The sequence below is a fragment of the Bactrocera dorsalis genome, chromosome 3 (assembly GCF_023373825.1).
Source record: "Bactrocera dorsalis isolate Fly_Bdor chromosome 3, ASM2337382v1, whole genome shotgun sequence".
In the NCBI taxonomy this organism is placed as follows: domain Eukaryota; kingdom Metazoa; phylum Arthropoda; class Insecta; order Diptera; family Tephritidae; genus Bactrocera; species Bactrocera dorsalis.
This window is the reverse complement of record NC_064305.1, coordinates 17,691,103-17,709,343: the sequence shown is the minus strand read 5'-3', so window position 1 is coordinate 17,709,343 and position 18,241 is coordinate 17,691,103. Positions and strand designations below refer to the sequence as shown.

The 18,241-nt window shown below is 39.2% G+C and overlaps 1 protein-coding gene across 18 annotated transcripts in view; it reads left to right on the top strand.

The window, feature by feature from the left end:
- Positions 1-18,241, top strand: part of 41 (protein 4.1 homolog) — a 93,199-nt gene that overhangs the window by 16,834 nt on the left and 58,124 nt on the right. The gene's annotated exons all lie outside the window — the stretch shown is intronic.

Genomic DNA, 18,241 nt, shown 5'->3' with positions numbered 1-18,241 from the left:
TTGGAATCACCAATTTGCAGCACATTGTGAAAAAAGAAAGAACTGGGCGCTGTTGTAAACTCGGCTATAACTGCGTAAGCGGTGTCAGTAAAGAAGAAGAAGATTCATTTTAACCCAAACAATTTTTTTTTGGCTCACCCCAATATTTATAAAACAAATACATATGTATGTATGTACTCCGTTTTGTGCAGTGTGCTCACCAACGCGTGTCGAGGCGTCGATGCGTCGACTGCCAGGTCTAGGCCTGCTTTTGTGCGGGGTGTGGGGGGACGCCAAAGAAATCAGTAGACAACAGTGTTTATGTACAAATATCTACATTTATGTATGTACTTGTATATATGTATGTATGGTTATGGCATTTCTACAGTTGCAAACAGATTTCAGCTCGTTTTGCTTTTTTTGTATTCTAACTGTTGTCTATGCCGCCAGTTAGCCATCGCCATATCCCAGACCCGTTTGCAGGCTTTAGGCTTTTGCTTGCGTTTTGCCAACGGCCATGGCTTTCACGCTCGTACACTTGGTTGGTGTGTGGCGGTGGTGCGTCGTACATGGTGTATTTGATGTGGCGGTGGTAAGTGATTTGTGGTCAGAAAGCCGTACAAACACAAACATGCCAATAAACCAAATAAATATACACATAACAACAACAATAAAAGTGATAGCCGCCTATGAGTTACCTTTCTGACAGCGCTCGGTTGACGGCTTGAGGCTATACGCACATACATAACATATTGCCGTATTGCGACAATCCGACTTTGGCTAAGTTGGCCACCGAGCCCATCTCCACACGTAGCCAACCGCACCGTGGCGGCTCTTTCACTGGGACCCGCATGCAACAGTATTTCGCTCAAATGTGGTTACGTAGAACCGGGCTCGTTTGCTTGTCAGCGTAGAGATTACACTCGCTAACTGCGCGTATGTGAACTAGTATGTGCTTAGCCATATATTTAATCATTTGCTCACTGCAAGTGTACTTATGTATGTACATACTTATGCGCCGACTGTCGTGTCACTCAGCCGTCAATCAGTCGAAAATCGCGGTCAAGTGCTGCAGTTCTAAATACCGGCGAACAATTGCAACCGGTTATTCGTTACGTACAAGGCATAAATGCAAATACAACTTTCCAAAGTTGCAACAAAAAATTGTTCATTTCGTCGACCATAAACAGTTGACGCTGTTGGTGAATACCGAAGTGCTTTGCTAATTATTTGAGCCGGATAAAACAGAAAAGTGCGTTGTGCCAAATGCATTTAAAGTTTTCCCTTCTAATTGACTTTTAAGGAGTTTTCCTCCAATTAAATCCTTTTTGCAAGACGCAAAGAATTTTATATTACCGATTTCGTATGTACATTCTTGGCACCAGGTCGATTTAAGGTAGCTAGTTCTACCGAGATGCATAGTATATTTATTTAGTTAATATTACAAGAACAGACGGTTTCATAGAGACCGATAAGGAATTCTTGAAAATATTTACAGATAAAAAAATAAGCAATTAAGACATTAGGCGAAACCATGCTAAGTCAATTACGGCACGTGCAGAAGGGTTATTAGGCGCCTTCGAGCTTTTGCTTTTATGGCATCTTCAGAAAATGTTAAAAAAAGAAAAAAAGTTAGTTGCGGCTACATCGAAACTATAATACACTCCACAGTTGTATTTCTTATGGCATAAAGGGTATAAAAAGATCTTTATCTTGATAAAGATTTATAAGTTTGTATGGCAGCTATTGTACGAGTATATGGTCTTGTGGTCCGATCTGACCAATATGGATACCGGATATAATCTGTGTCAAATTTCGTGTGGATAACTTGTCAAATGAATAAGTTTTCCATACAGGAACTTGTCTTTGGTTGGTTAGTTTTTATGCCAGCTTCACCCTTGGGGAGAAAAGGACGTTTGCCAAATATCAGATCGTCATCCAATAAAGTGAGGGATTAGTTCGCCTATATACAGACGGGCAGATGGGCAGACTTAGCTCGTAGAATCAGTCGAAATTATTGCTACATATTATTTAAAGAAGATCAAGAACGCGTTGACGATGAACCACGTTCCGGACGGCTATCAACATCAACTGATGATCAACACGTCAATAAAATAAAGGAATTAGTGATTGAGAATCGACGAATAACAGTCTGAGATCTTACTGGCATCATTGGAATATGGGAAGGATCAGTGAAAACCTTTTGGAAAGTTCATTTGCGCCCATGAAAAGATTGATTACGAAATCATTTTTCGAAACGCAGCGACGCGAACCAGTATGTCATGAAAGGGCTTATTATATTATTATACTGATGATGAGTCTTGGATCTAAGCTTAAGATCAAGAAACAGCCGATCAATCGGCCAAATATCGTGGCAAAGATTAGCCGAAGCCAAAAAGACCACGTCCGAGCAGTCAAAAATCAAGGCTATGTTGACAGTTTTCTTCGATTATCGAGGTGCGATGCTCTCCCTCCGACCGGCCAAACTGTCAACAAGGAATACTTTGAGTGTTATGCGTCATTTGTGTAAAGATCTTGGTAAAAAAGGAGGTCGAAATTATGGGCCGACAACTCTTGGGTTTTGAACCACAATAATGCACTGTCCTAGTTTTACGCCAAATTTGCAAGCAATATCATGCCATAACCACCTTATTCGCCTGATTTAGCTCCGTGTGACTTCTACCTATTCAGAAAACTCAAAAGACCGCTTCGTGGTAACCGAAACTTAAAAGATTGCCGAAAACTAGAGTTTTTGAAGTAAAGGTTCGATGAGAGTTCATTTTAAGGTCCCCCTTTTCATTTCACTGTGTGCTGCCATAAAATCGGCGAATATGAAATCTCATGTATCAATTGCTAAAGAGATCGATTTCGACTGAAGTTAGTGCTCTTCCCGAAGTCGGCTGTAGAAGTGAGAGCCAAGCGTTCAGTCTTAATCTCCCGAAAGTGGCACAGTCAAGAAAGAAATGTTGAAGTTACTCTACGTTATCTTATTCGAAACATTGACTGCTTAAACCCTCTACAATATGGTAAATCTAGAAAAGAAAACTATGTAGTTTTCTGTTGTCAGACATCGGAAAAAAAGAACATTGCGATTGTGAAAGTGCTGGTGGTTGATTAGCGTTCGCAAAGCTTCCTTCAGCTTTAGATCAGTAAACCTTTTAGTGCATCCAAAGTATACATCGAAGCTCCTACTGACTAACACAGTGTTGATATTGCGACAAAGTGCCTTTCAAACCTGGCAACCGTCTTAAAATTTATGGCAATTCTGCTGTGACCAAGCACCGATACTACGCTTATCAAGCATTGGCTCGCTGTAACTGATAGTGAGGCAAGGCATTCCTTATCTAATCTGATCTAGAATCTCGAGTGCACGTTAGTGAGTGCAAGGCCAATGTCGCTGACCTGCTATCGTTTTTTTTATTTATTTTTTATTAATAATAATTTTTTTAATGTAGTGGAAAATATCGGAAGTCGGAACATTAATCCGATAAATCTAACCCAAGTCTAGAATTTTCCACTAAACCAGCTGATTAAGTATTACTTAGTAGGAATGATATGGTACGAACTCTCGGAAGTCTTTTAAGCCTCTATTTGTCTCAGTTTTCTCATTGTTGAAGGTACTGCCTCAAATGTTTTCAGAGCTGGAGTGTTTTCGTTCATTCGGACGACAAGACCTAACCAAGATAGATGAAATTATCTACGACTTTGAAATTGTGACTGTCAACAGTGATGTGGGAGTCAAGTCGCGTGTCCGAGGACTTTTTGTTTGATGACAGTAGATATTTCGTCTTACCCTCGTTCACTACCAGACCCATTTGCTTTGCTTCCTTGTCTAACTTGTAGATAGCAGAACTAACGTCGCGGTTGTTATGGCCAATGATATCGAGAATCGACACGCACCACTTATTAAAGAAGGATCTGGATTCAGGTCCAGGCATCCAAGAGTATCAATATTGGTCTGTGCATACACCGTTTTTGGGGAGAGGTTTGCTACCATTACTGCCACATTGTGAAGCTTTTGATTCTCTCTGTTCTTTTGCCACAATTTTATTTCCAAGTTTTCAAAAGTTGTTATTTCCGGGAAACCTAAATTAAAAATTTCGAGGTTAGAATTAAGGTAGGGCATCTGAAAAGTCACTTGGACCCGCTATAATTTTATTACAGTTCCACAAAGACCTCTTCAGTCCATGCTCTTACTAAAATTTGTTTAAACTATTGATTTTTCTATGATTCCCGTTGGTTCAATGAGCGTTTCCAACGGGTTTCACGCATTTTTTGAAACATTAATTTAAAAAAAAAAATAAAAAAACACCACATGAGTCACGATACGCCGTGCCACGCCGTATGTCGGCATGTAAATCCTCTATCCACTTCATTGCTAGGCATTAAAATAAAATCTATTCGTCAGCACCTCGATCCAACGAGGCGCCTGGCAATCAAATAAAAATCCACAACAAGTGTGTCATGTGCAACAGCAACTTGGCCAGCATACACATACGCAGAAGTGTACGTGTATTATGTGTGTGCATGCAGTGCGGCAGAGAGCATGTGTCACTTGTTGCAGCCTCCGTTGCAGCAATCAAGTGTCCTATTTCGAACGCAGCCGGTGTAAATGACATTGTTTACTTTGTTGGTTGTTTTTGTTGCGCATATACTATACGTGTATATTTGTGTACGTTTCTTTGTCTATTGGCGATTTGTTTATACAAAACTACGTCGATTCGTTGCTTGTAATTTGTGTTTCATTGTGCCTGCCATTGTAGAGAGGCGGGTGCATGCAACATGGTGCAAAGAATAATACCAAAACAAAATAACAATTTACACTTGCACAGCTGGTTTGGTGGCTTGCATGCTGTTGGACGCTACAGAAATGCTGTTGTGATAAATGGTTTTGGCTCTGTGTGTGTCTCTTCTAGCGATGGCGGGAATTTTACCTTCCTATGTATGAGGAATTCTTTATTGAACCACGAAATTTTAAATTTGTTATTTCAAAAAAAAAAACAAAACTCAAAATTTCCAATAACAAAGAACGACGTTCGTTGGATTTTTATACGCTTCTTCTTTTTCTTCTTTACTGGCGTAGACACCGCTTACGCGATTATAGCCGAGTCAACAACGGCGCGCCAGTCGTTTCTTCTCTTCGCTACGTCGCGCCAATTGGATATTCCAAGCGAAGCCAGGTCCTTCTCCACTTGGTCCTTCCAACGGAGTGGAGGTCTTCCTCTTCCTCTGCTTCCCGCGGCGGGTACTGCGTCGAATACTTTCAGAGCTGGAGTGTTTTCATCCATCCGGACAACATGACCTAGCCAGCGTAGCCGCTGTCTTTTAATTTGCTGAACTATGTCAATGTCGTCGTATATCTCGTACAGCTCTTCGTTCCATCAAATGCGATATCAAAAGGGGGGTCACTCATCCGAGGCTTGTTGTTCTTTTTCATTGGTAAGATTTTTTACCCAGCCCACAACCCTGCGGAGGGGATGTTTCGCCTTCTCACTTTAGCTCGCCTTCAAACGGATGTTCTTAGGCTACCCAGAGGATACTTGGTCAACGACCGGAAATCGTGAGCTGCTTGAGTCATATGCAAAAGAATCGTTTCTGGCCACTCCCAAGTGAATGGAGATCAGAGAACTTTCCTCACTTGCGTGAATTTCTACACATGACTCCATCCTCCATCCTTTTTATACGCTTACTTTTATAAATGTTGCCGTCAAGCTCATTCTTTTCGTGGTTCCATCTAATTCGATATTAAACGCTCACGCGAACGGCTCCAAAGATCGTGCAAAGGAAAGCTCTCTCGAATGCTCTAAGTGCTTTCTTAACTCGGTTCGTCATCCTTCATGCTTCTGCGCCGTATAATAGGACGGGAATAGTACCATGCTCATAAAAACCTTCGTCCTTATGAGCCTAAAACTTGTATAGTCTATTTTCATAAGCTTCTTTGAAGCGAATAATTCACCAGTAAAACCATACGCCAGAGTCGGTAACAGTTAGTAATCACTTGGTGAGAGTACTGGACTATAAGGTGGATGCATAAAACCATCAAACCAAGCTTCTAAAACTTCAGATAAATCACTGTCAATATGCTTAGTCAGGCGTTGTACTGAAGGAACAAAATTTCTCTCCTATTTATTGACCAAAGCTGACCGCTTTCTGGGTGATTAGTTCCTTCAGACGGTCCAAATATATATAGTACAGGTACAAATTAAAAGTTCGGCCGAAGCGGAGTAGCTCATAGTAGCTGATTTCCTGTCAATCACACCAAACACATAGCGCAACCTTTCTGCCCGTCAATTCTGGCTTGGGCGGCCGGCTCATCGCGATTTGAACACGACCTTTTCGCTTGATATTGGTTAAGTAAACTACTTTTCATCACCAGTAAATATCCGTATTAGCAATGGATTGATTTTGTTGGGATGCGGCAGCGGTTTGCAGGTTTATGTAGAACCCATGCATCGAGCATCTCTTTATGCAATGTTTAGGCTCTGCACAATTGGAACAGTGCTTACATGCTGGTCAAATTTTCGTAATTTCTTCGATAGCTTCGAAAATTGAAGACCAAAAATCAGCTATAAACAACCAAGTTTTATTCGCTATAACGAGGGCTGGCTAGACAATGATAGACATAGAGATTACGACATTTCCTACTCACTACTTCGCACAGGAATATGTTCGAGATATAATTGGAAATTGATCAGTTGTAAAATGATAAGTTAGGTCAGGCTAAATGGTCAATCTTAATTGCCATCTCACTTGGTTAGCTTGGAACGCCGATCTGTTGTGTTACCTAAGACTGCCATATATGTATTTGTAAGGGTCTTAACAAACCGCCGAAGGCAAGACTGCCGAGATGTTTCATACTCAGTCTTGGAAAGGCTGCATAATGGAGGAGAAAGTGTCTGGATATTCCTTCCTCACCGTCCTCCATACAACTTTGACAACTTTCGTCTACTAAAAGTAGAACAGATTACAGAGTTACTCCGTACGTAACCTGTATTTCGGAAAAGAGGGACTGAGCATGTAAATGGTTTTGGAAGTCAGCTGTTAACAATATGTCCTCATTTCATTTTAGTTCAAATTAGTCTTAACTAGCAGAGCACTGAAGAAGTGGACACTTTATATCCAGCTCTCGCTTCCCTGACATCTAATCGTCATGCTTTTCCATTAAGACGTTTGTAACTACATACTTAAGTCCATGCCTGTCTATAGCTGCTTATACGAATAGTGATTAAGTACATATGTATGTAAAAACAAATAACGGTTGTTTCTCAGATAAACACTCTCCAAATGGCTCCTTCGTTACACAAGAACCAATCGAAGTTCACACAATCCAACGCCACTGCGAAACAGTGTCATGAAGTGCTTTCGAAAAAAAGAGAAAAAAGGACTCCAGCAATTAAGTCGGTCACTCGTGAAAACAAAGGAATGGGTACAGAAACCGAGCAGAGCACTGTAAATAGCTTAGATTGATGCGTCTTAGTAACTGTTGTCTAAGCATGTTTGCATTAATAAATGAACTTTAGTTCCGTCAGCAACAATGCTCGCTTGTGTGTGAGTGTTTGCGCACTAATTGGAGTAACTTTCAAAAGAGACCGAGACCGGCAAACGAACGCCTATGAGCGATTTCTGATCAAAGTTAAATTACTTAAATGCCGTCTCAAGCTATTCATTGAACCGCTTTGAAGTGAAAATTGACAGCCACCCATCAGGCAGCAACGCATGCAATCGCCAATGAGTTTTCACAAGGCGGTCTTTTTTTTGGCGCAGCAGCTGTCAAGTGCTGGGAACGTATTACAGATGTTTGGGAGGAAATGTGTTGGTAATTGCTGATACTACGCGAGCATGAATGGGTTTCCCGAATGGACACACATACATCAAGCACTTGTGAGATTCGACTTTGCCAATCGGCCTGCCAGTTGGTCAGCAGTGCATCTCAGCGTTGTATGCCTTCCTGCCATGCTCTTGAGTCTGTCGAATAATTTGCTTCAACTGCCGGAGTTCTTCGGAACTGGTTTATGCATCTTCAATTACTGTTAAGCTAACTTGAAGCGCTTTGTCGAAGACTTCCTGCTAGCTTTCGCTATGCAAGTATGTAATATACCGAATGTTGCGAATTTGAAGACGCGTACTTGAGCCGTAGCGTATACTTTATGAATGTGCGGTTGTGCAGACGCGCTCGTCGTAAGTGGAACGGAACTGATTTATCAGCTTGTGCCAAGTGCATTTGCATTTTAATATACTTTATTTATATGCAAAAACTTCGTATAAATATGTATATGTATGTGTATGTATACAGTTTTGCAAATCCGATTGCAATTTGCATGCATTTTCGCACTTCTCACGCTCTCATGCGCATGGGTCAGATACGCAAGAATGTGGTATTAAATGAAAAATAAACAAGATTTTCCAATTCCGCACACTTACCGTTATAAATAGAAATTATGGTAGTTTTAAGTTAAGCAAAAGGCAGACGAGCTGATCTGCTGGGAGGGCAGCTGGATACAGAATTATCCTAAACTGTCCCTGACCTTTCAGTTCTTTCAAGAGTGGTTTGAAGTAATAGACTCTAGAGGAAGACCTCAGGTCTTCGAGCACAAGCAACATCAAGTTAATGTGGGGTACTGTTGATCCTGGTCAGACCAAAAATCTCCAACTTCTAGGAGCAAGGGAACTTAGAATCATTGTAGGGGTCATCATAGAGCATCAGTCTTAAGCTCCTAACTTCAGAAAATGGGAAAAGTGAAATCGGTGGAATGCAGAATATTTGGCGGAGGATGATGAGATACCGGAACATTATCTATGCGACTGCCCAGGCTTCAGCCGGTTGAGTTGGGGTATATAAGAGTTGTTTGAAGTTATGGGCTCTAGTGGAATAGCCCAGGATTTCGAACTGTTGCTTGTGTTGTGTAAAGTTAATATGGGGTAGTCTTGATGGAGTTCAGGCCAAAAATCTCCGACTTCTAGGTGCGAGTAGTCACCATAGATCATCAGCCTTAAGATCACAACTTCGGTAGATACGAAAAATGGAAACGGCGGAAAGCAGAGTATTTGACGGAGGATGTAAAGGCACTAGAGCATTATCTTTGCGAATGCCCAGGCTTTAGTCGGATGTGATGGGATATGTTTCCCGGCTCACAGTGCTCCAATTTAGGTGGAAAAAATCAGTTTTTTTTACCAAATCCATTGAGTTGCTGGATAAAGCTTGATTTGGTTACCATCCGGAAGCAAAATGGGCCTAACGGTGGTGGTTGGGTTAGGTTAGATGGCTGATCCTCCAAACCGAAGCAGGCAGTTCGACTGCTACGTGCATTCCATTGTGCAGCAAGATAAAATCTGCTATCTCGACAAAGCGCCTTGCATATATCGCTTTATTTCCATTTTTCGCTAGATTGATCACCTAGATGTCTAAAATTATGAGATCTGTGGTATTTTAGCCTCGATCTAGAAAAGGTGGCGCGCTCGGGAAGGAAGTGGTGAGATAATTATATCTCATTTTCTTCAAAGCAGCATGTATCCCGCTCGGAAAGTGTCCTGTTCGTACTCCTGCAAGTAATATAAGGTGAACTTTGTTGAGGGTAAGAGCTTAGTAAGCTTCGGATTTACCCCGAAGAACCTTGCGATGGCACTGTTACTATTAGTTGAAGTAGAAGCAACCCAGTACGTTAACGAGCGAGCTAATCAACCTTGTAGTTTCTTGCATTTCCGTTGTAGTCAGGCATACGAACCTGTGTAATCATAAAAGAACTCGATGCCAGAGAAAAGTAGTCTGGACATCTCTTTCGATAGTGTCAGACACATCCCAGGCACCCGAACCTGTGTAATCATAAAAGAACTCGATGCCAGAGAAAAGTAGTCTGGACATCTCTTTCGATAGTGTCAGACACATCCCAGGCACCCGAACCAGTCTAAACTGAAAGAACTTGATGCCATAGGAAAGAAGTCTCGACATCTCTGAATCTACTCTGAAGGAGGCTGTGTTCCTAGACCGATTGCTACCACCTCACTGTAAAAAGCGCTCCAGGGATCAGAAAGTCCGAACTGGAGCTTTTAGATAGTTCCCGATAGTATACCTTTCTATATATAAATGATTTGGATGACGAGATTAAAGTATTCTCTGTGAATTTACTCGGGTGATTATCTATCTGTCCGTCCATTCGAACAAGCAGTAACCTGAGTAAAAATTGAGATATCTTGATAAAATTAAGGTTGCTTAGTATGAAAAAACGGACCACGGCCATGAAATCCAATGATAATCCGATATAAATCAATAACTAATTACGTCAGAGTCACTAAATTTTACCCCCGAGATGGTGTGACAGAGCATTAATGTAGCTGGGGTAAAAATTGGATAATAGGCGTAGTGCCGCCCACTTTTTGATGAATTCACATATGTATCTCGCTACCCGACCGACCGACTTCGTCTAAATTTAGTTAAAAGGTGTGGTGTATTATAGCATCGGTGCAGCCAAAAATAACGTTTACTATCTGAGAGACATTCATGGTCCTCCCTGCCTATAAAATATAAGTATTTGAGCTGGTAAAACTCTATAGCACTCTACATATTTCATCGACTTTAGCATTCTAACATTTATCACTAAATTGTATAGAACTTTCCACATACCAAAACCACACAGTAAATTTTCGCAGCAGTTTTCATGTCTCCATTTAGTTTTCCACGGCAATGGCCACCCAACGACTGTTATTTGTGCACTTGTGTATGTTGCCAAATGAGCATTCCAAAATTATTTTCGACTATTCACCCCAATATTGCACATTTCACACGAAATTTACATATTTTTAGTGCGTGAGTGATTTAGTATGAGTTTCACCGAACACCACTGAGGGCAAAGTTCCGTAGAACATACATAGCGCATTGTAATTTTTAGTTGGTGACTGAGTGGCGGACTAGCCCATTTTGACACTTGTGCACAGATGGGTGTGTTGCAACTAGCGAGCTTAGTAGCGCTTCACCATGCATAGTCCAACAATAATATTGCTTCAGCAAATAGAGTCATGCAAATGTATGCCATACATATGTATATATTCCTATATAAATATAATATTGTATATACATATACTGTTGTGTGTAGCAGGGTATGTGTTGATGTACATGAGTGAAATTCTATATTTTGTTTATAATATGTACTTTCCACGCGTGGAGTGGAAACTTGTCTGGAACGCGTTGCTATTATTGATTGACCCAAATATTTCGTTTCCACTGCTTTGGTGTTTCCATATTCCGCACTGAAATGCGAGTTTGTTGACACGCACAGCACGAGTGGCGGCGAGTCCTTTTCTGTTCCTTCTGTTTCTAAGTAGAAATAGTATATCGTCACTTAAAATGCAAAATGACGTAACTTCACTTTTTATAAGTTAACAGGCGAAGGTAAAACAATATAAAAGAAACCACTAATGTTGAAACAAAATTTGAGTTTTGGTTATAAAGTGGTTATATATTGGTTATCATTAAATTATGTTTTGGTTATCATACATTTATATTGAAATAAAATTTGAGTTTTGGTTATGAAATGGTTATATATTGGTTATCATGCATACATATTTTGATTATATATTGGTTATCATACACTTATACTTTGGTTATATATTGGTTATCATACATTTATATTGAAATAAAATTTGAGTTTTGGTTATGAAGTGGTTATATATTGGTTATTATATACTTATACTTTGGTTATATATTGGTTATCACACACTCATATTGAAACAATATTTGAGTTTTGGTTATGAAGTGGTTATATATTGGTTATCATGCATACATATTTTGGTTATATACTGGTTATCATACATTCATATTGAAAGAAAATTTGAGTTTTGGTTATAAAATGGTTATATATTGGTTATCATACACTCATATTTTGGTTATATATTGGTTATCATACATTCATATTGAAAGAAAATTTGAGTTTTGGTTATGAAGCGGTTATATATTGGTTATCATACACTTATACTTTGGTTATATATTGGTTATCACACACTCATATTGAAACAAAATTTGAGTTTTGGTTATGCAGTGGTTATATATTGGTTATTATATCTGACAACGTTTTTCAATATTTTTTGAAGTTATGTTGTTTTGTATTTTAGGTGACGATATACTGTACACACATACTACGTTCATTTATAGTGGCGCTTATTAGCCGCATTCACAACTTAAATTAGTTAGGGCCTCACATTATATATTTGCTTGCGTTTATATCGATTAACAATTAGCTGTGATTTGAAATAATAAATTTCTGATGAATAGCGTGACTGGAGCGAAGTGGCGATTAGGTTTTTGTAATATAAAAATATTGCAATTGGGCTCGTACTGGGTGTTGAAATATTTATAAAAATATGTGCCTTGGTTTTTTAACAATTAAATGCTGATTGCATAATTTCAGTGATTCCATGGATGGACCACTAACCAAACTGAAAAATATATTCGTACAATGCAGCGTTGCTTTGGATGGTCCTTCTCAAAAGATATCTCGTCAAATGAAACAGTTGTCCATATTTTGATTTGGTTTGGTCAGTTTGTATGACAGCTATATGTTATAGCGGTACAATATCGACAGTTCCGACAAATGAGCAGCTTCGTAGAGAGAAAAAGACATGTGCACATTTTCAGAACGATATCTCAAAAACTTAGACTAGTACGCGTATATTTACACAGCCAAATCGGCTCAGCTCGTCATACTGTTCATTTATACTTTGCAGGGTCTCCGACGTTTCTTATTAGGTGTTATATAATCTTGGGTCGTTCACTTACTAATTTAGTTTTTTTAGTGCAATTTTATTTGTAAAACATTTTATGAAATGATACTTTCTCCATTTTCATCCAATACCTTTAGTCATCTTGTAGGCAAAAAACTGGTCCAAGAGGTCCATGTGACGTATTGATTTGAGGTGAAGGTTTCAAGCAATAGTCTAAAGCTGTCAAGTCTGGAGAAAATGGTGATGGCGGTAGGAAAAGCTGCAACAATTTTTACCTCATCATTAAAGTTGTATGAGGTCTCCAATCATCCTGTTGGAATCCTAAACCTTTTCTATTAATCAATTCTGTCCTCTTCTCTTAGAGTTCATCACTCGATTTGTGCAGCTGATCACTTCAGAATTAATCGAGTTATTGTTCGGCAAAAGTTCAAAATAAACGATCCCTTTTGAAATTCCACCAAACAATCAACTTAATTTATTTTGGTGGTTGCCGCTCTCTGAAGCGATTTAAGCTGGTTCAGCCCTTTTATCTCTCTCTCTCGCGCTTAACTTTCTTGTAAACAATTCACTTTTCGACGCCAATAACAATGTAATTTTTTTGACCTTTTAAAAGAAAATCACAGTCGTTAATGCGACGAAGCTAATTTCGTTCTGTAAGAATATGACGAACCCATATGTCTAGCTTCAAAGTTAATCGGAGGCGTGCTTTTTAACGATCCTGTTAAACAAATTTAATTTTTCAGTAATCTCTCGGGTTGTTATTCGACGATTTGCATCGAACAACGATTTTATTTTATTCATATCGGCTCCAAGAGTCTTTCTAGAACGTTGTGCATCCTCAAGAAGCCGTAACGGAAAATTGCAATTGCATCGGCGTTTGGTCTACACATCTTTTTCGTGCTCATCACGCAATCTACGCCTTGCTTGAACTACATTTTTACCCTTTTGAAAGTAAAACAGGAAAATATTCAGAAAATGCAGTTTTCTATCTTTCATGGTCGTTAGGGACCAAACAAAAACTATTCCAAATAATTTAAGAAAATTTTTTACACACAAGACTTACTATATCAACTGTTTACATATTACTGATGATCCATTTCGAGGTTCCCAACATTTTAAAAAGTATCACAGAAACTTCAAATTTAATGGGGAATGTTCGTTATCATTAGGAAGAATATTCTTTGTATTTTTGGAAGATTATCTCTTACAAATGTTGGCCGTGACTACTACGTCTCAGATGGTTCATTCGTTGAATCAAATTTTCGATAACTCGTTCGAGCATTACGACTGGTAACTGGCGAATGACATTCGTGATGTTTTGCTCCAAGACCTGTATCGAAACGGGATTGTCCGCATAGACTATAGACTTTACATATCCTCACAGGGAACACTATTAGAGTAATATCACACGATCTTAGTGCCAATTGACCGGTCCAAAACGTAAAATTATCTGCACACAGAAGTGTTCTCTCAATAAATCCATGGATTTACCGCAATGTATGCGAAGTGACGCCGTCTCGTTGAAACCAAATGTTGTCGAGATCATGAGCTTTCAGGCATCAAATAGTCAGTTATCATGGCGCGATAACGACCGCTATTGATGGTTACGTTTTCACCGCTTTTATTTTTGAAGAAATAAGGGCCGTGATTCCACCGGCTCACAATCAACACCAAATCGTTGTTTATTCCGCATGAAATGGCAGCTCTTGAATCTCTACCGATTGCTCTTTGTCCCAAATGCGGCAATTTCGCTTGTTTACATACCCATTGAGCCAGAAATGGATCTCATCGCTGAACAAAATTTGGCTCGAAAACGTCGGATCTTCTTGGAACTTTTCAAGAGCTCAGAGAGTGAAGCGGTGTCGCTTGGGAAGGTCAATGAAATGCCAAACAATACTGAACAAAAATGACATGACAGCTTGACACGACTCACACGTGATCTGTCAAAAAAGGCTACTGAAAATCTCTACTTGGATTAGCCGTTATTTGAGAAACTTTTATACAAACAAGCCTTACTATATTAGCTGTTCAAATATGTAACCGTAAAGCGGTCAAGTGTAAAGTTGGCTGCGAAAAAATCAGCTGTTATCTTCAAACGAAGTTACTTAGTGAACGACCCAACAATATCAACCCATTGGAACGTTTTTTTGCCACTCACTTAAAAGATAATAACACTATTGTTTTTATTTGTGCAACCAAAATTTATTTTAGCACAATTAATAATTAATTTTAATAACCCTTTTATTTTAAATAATAATTAAAATAATTACATAAATTAAGCAAAATCGTGCTACATTTACTGAATATGTATGAATGTATGCATGTTTGTACAAACAACTTCATTAATGCCGGTTGAGTAAAAAATTCAGTAAAACAAACAGTAATTTGTTAATTAATTTCGTTTTCGTTTTAGTTTCTCTTTCACTTGATATTTCATTGCGTTTTTTGCACGCTCGTAAATTCGAATGCGGCTACTGTTTGCATCATTCATTTCGTGTTGACATCACTGAGGCTGGTGCAAAGCCCGAGTCACCGACGGGCGTGTCGTCAAAATGCACACACACACATGCATACATATGCACACACTTATGATCTCATTGTAAATGACATAATTCTCCGCCGAAATTGTCCCATTCTGAATTGCCAAAAATTGTTGTTATTATTTTGCAATTTTCGGCAGTACACTTGAACAACGAATATTTACGATGTACATGTATGTATGTATATAATGTCAAGGATGTATTATTTACTTGCCATTGTATTTCGCGACAATTTAAAAGCGATTAAATTCTAAATTGTGCTAATTGACATAAGCAAAGTTTCATTGTCTTCAAAGTTTTGAGAATGAAACTTTCAAAAGATACGGTGTATAGACCTCTAAATGATATTATACACACATACATATAAGCATACATGTATGCTAAAAAAATAATTTTAGGTTATTAACAGTAAATTATCTTTCGTGTTGCCAATGAATGTCGTCTTCGAGTTCTTCCGAGTTTACAACAGCGCTCAAGTCGTTCTTGCTTTTCACTATTTGGCGCCTATTGCAGATTCCAAGGGAAACCAAGTCCTTCTCCACCTGGCCTTTCCAACGGAGTGGAGGTCTTCATTTTTCTCTGCTTCGCCCGGTGGTTACTGCGTTGAATATTTTCAGAGCTGGAGTGTTTTCATCCATTGCCAATGCCCAACGGGCCATAAATCTTCTCCAAAACTTTTCTCTTGAATTTCTTCTCGGAATTTCAATGAATGATCTTCACCTGCTGCACTGATTCCGACCTTTTTTTTCTTGTTTTGCACTACAACTATGGGTTTGGGCCGAGAACACAAAACTTTGTCAGTTGCCTGTAACTTTTGCGTGGTCACACCAGCTGTACTTCTTAAGTGTAGACAGGTCGCTATGCACTTGGAAGTTCCCATTGAAGGCGTAGGCGTGCTTGCTTCCGTTGTTCACTTAATGGGTCTCGAATCGAAGTAGCTTTTCGCTGGTGCATCGTTTTCTATGCGGACGGCGTGGTCTAACCAGCGTATTTGTTGGACTTTTATGCGCTTAACCCTAACCATCTTGCCGTAGAGGTCGTGTACTTCATGGTTCCGTCTTCGATATTAATCGTTCACGTTAACGGCTCGCAAGTTGTTGCGGAGAATAGTTCTCTCGAATGCTCCAAGTGTTTCCTCATACCGCTTCGTCATCGTCCATGTTACTGCGTCATATAATAAGACGGGAATATCGACAGACTTATAGTGTAATTTTTGTTCGTCGAGGTGGAATCTGAGTGCTTGATCGTAACTTTTTCAAAACTTTTTACTTTGTCTTCCACTCATTCACACAAGACCAACACTTTTTCTCCTTTTTACTGGCTGCGCTGACAGTTCTGTTGTTAAAGTCTAAGGTGTCAATAGTATCTGCGTACCCAGTAGCATTGTACTTTAAGAGTCGACAGTCTCATTGCGGTTAGCGGCATGTATTACTCTTTTCCAGCCTTATATTGAAGAAGAAGCACGAGTAGGAATCACACTGTCTAAAAACTTGTCTGGTATCGAACGACTTAGATAGGTTCTTTTGGATTTTGAATGCGCTGCGTTATTCTTTTTGTCGTTCTGCATAACCGTATGATTATCGCACCTGTAAGTGCTGTCGAAAATTACTTTGGCATCGACAGCTGATATGTATCGTTTTGTTTGTGAAGGGTCTTTCTTCGCGATTGGGATTGCATTGTGAAAATCTGTTCTATGGTGACCTCTCAGTTCTAAACCCACACACATAAGGTAAAATCAGTTTATTTAGTAAAGAAAATCTATATAATTTGAAAAGAGTTGAAAATTCGGCGAAAAACTCACGAAGAATCAAACCAGTATGCGACGGTGCTTTACAATTTTGGCCTCCTTTTTAACGAATAGCTTCACGCAAACGATACATAACACTCAAATAGTATTTCTTGTTGATAGTATGGTCAGTCGGAAGAAATTCGGAGTGCACCACACCTCAATAATCGTAAACGGTCAATATAACCTTGATTTTTGACCTGCTTTGATGTGGTTTTTTTCAGCTACGGCTCAACTTTGCCACGATATACGGCCGATTGATCGTCTCTTCGCGTGTCGTAAGCATAGATCCAAGAGTCATCGTCAGTAATAATACATTTCATGACATCGTGGCAGTCGGAAAGCATTGTTTTACAGCTTTTAATGCGACGCCGGTTTTTGAAAAAATTTAGTGATTTTGAAACCAATCGTGCTTTCACTTTCACTTACGCCCAAATGATCTTTCAAAATGGTTTTCACTGATCCATCCGATATTCAAACTATGCCGTTAAGTTCTCTGACTGTTAATCGTCGATTCTCAAGCACTTATTCCTTTATTTAATTTAAAAAGTCTTACTATTTTTTGCCCACAGTGGAATAACAAATACATATGTATGTGTTTTTGGGTAGGATTTCCAGTAGTTTTTTTACTCTCGCAACAAAGCTGCTAAGGAGAGTACATATTAAGATTTGTTCACATAACGGTTGTTTGTAAGTCCTAAAACTAAAAGAGTCAGATATAGGGTTATATATACCAAAGTGATCAGGGTGACGAGTAGAGTTGAAATCCGGATGTCTGTCTGTCCGTCCGTCCGTGCAAGCTGTAACTTGAGTAAAAATTGAGATATCATGATGAAATTTGGTACACGTATTTCTTGGCTCCATAAGAAGGTTAAGTTCGAAGATGGGCAAAATCGGCCCACTGCCACGCCCACAAAATGGCGGAAACCGAAAACCTATAAAGTGTCATAACTAAGCCATAAATAAAGATATTAAAGTGAAATTTGGCACAAAGGATCGCATTAGGGAGGGGCATATTTGGACGTAATTTTTTTGGAAAAGTGGGCGTGGCCTCGCCCCCTACTAAGTTTTTTGTACATATCTCGGAAACTACTATAGCTATGTCAACCAAACTCTATAGAGTCGTTTCCTTCAGGCATTTCCATATACAGTTCAAAAATGGAAGAAATCGGATAATAACCACACCCACCTCCCATACAAAGGTTATGTTGAAAATCACTAAAAG